Genomic DNA, 1,519 nt, shown 5'->3' with positions numbered 1-1,519 from the left:
ATAGATAGATAGATAGATAGATAGATAGATAGATAGATAGATAGATAAAATTCAAGGTCATTGTCAGAAATTCAAGACCAGCCAGTGTGGGTAAGTACATGAGATCCTGTCTCAACCCTTTCCCAGATAACAAAAAGATAATAATTTCTTGCCAAGTGGTGGTGGTGCATGCTTTTAATCTCAGAACTTGGGAGACAGAGGCAGGTAGATATTTGTGAGTTTGAGGCCAGCCTGGTCTACAAAGTAAGTTCCAGGATAGCCAGGGCTATTCAGAGAAATTCTGCCTCGATAAATAAACAAACAAACATTTACCATGCTTCACTAATTTGAGGGAGGAAGATATACTTTTTTAATTCAAGTGCTATTTATATTAACATGATAGTATACAATGGGGGGGTGTTTGTGTGTGTTGTTTTGTCTGAGATATGTCTAACTGTAGTCCAGATTAGCCTCAATCTGGGATGTGTAGTAGAAGATGACCTAGAACGTCTGATCCTCAAATCACCATCTCCTGAGTGCTGAGATTATAGGTGTGTACCACCCTGATTAGTTCATGCTGTGCTAGGAACTGAACCTAGAGTCTGGTGCATGTTAGGCAAACACTAGCTAAGCTACATCTCCAGCTTTAACTTTTGTGGGTTGTTTTGTTTTTTTTTTTGTTTTTTTTTTTCTTTTTTGGTTTCTCGAGGCAGGGTTTCTCTGTGTAGCCCTAGCTGTCCTGGAACTCACTCTGTAGACCAGGCTGGCCTCGAACTCAGAAATTCGCCTGCCTCTGTCTCCCAAGTGCTGGGATTAAAGGCGTGCGCCACCACCGCCCAGCAGCTTTTGTGATTTTTAATGAATTCATAAATATCTTTACATTTTCTGGGCTTGCAGCCTAGCTCAGTAAGTGGAGATGTCTGATAACATCCACTTTGGGAGAAGCTATTGAGGAATCTTCAATAATTTCTAAGAGCATAAGGAGGTCTTGAGGAGCTCTACGCTAGGCCGTTTATTTCTCTAACTTCTCTGTATTAGTTGTTACATTTCAGTGCCTGGAAGATCTATGTAAAAGCCACATAGGCCAAATGTTTACCAAGTGCTGTCTAAGCTTGGTGCTCTTCAAGGAAGGAGCTGAGGACTCAGAACAGAGAACAAAGACCTTTCTCTGCAGGGGGCATAAGACAAACAGGTACAAGGTTTGTAGCAGAGGACTAGGCAGAGAAAGCTCACAGGGAAAACAAGCACCTAGTAGATGGAAGGGCCAGGAGGGAAGCAGCCAGGGAAGACTTCCCAGAAGAGCTGACACTTGATCTTAAAGGCCACTAGGAATTAGCTTCGGGGAAGGGTGTGTTAGAGTGAGGGAACAGAATGCAGAAAGTGTGGACGCTGTTAAGACGCTGTGGATGCTGTTTCCAGCCTTTGTCCATAGCTCAGTATGAACGTCAGCTAACGTCTGAGTACTGGAGTGAGGCTGGGGACTGTAGATGAGGCTAGCAAAGTAAGCAGGGACCCAAACAAAGAGTGGTTCTACCATATT

The sequence above is a fragment of the Grammomys surdaster genome, unplaced genomic scaffold (genome assembly GCF_004785775.1).
Source record: "Grammomys surdaster isolate TR1022 unplaced genomic scaffold, NIH_TR_1.0 344, whole genome shotgun sequence".
Taxonomy (NCBI): domain Eukaryota; kingdom Metazoa; phylum Chordata; class Mammalia; order Rodentia; family Muridae; genus Grammomys; species Grammomys surdaster.
This window is presented reverse-complemented; position numbering follows the sequence as displayed.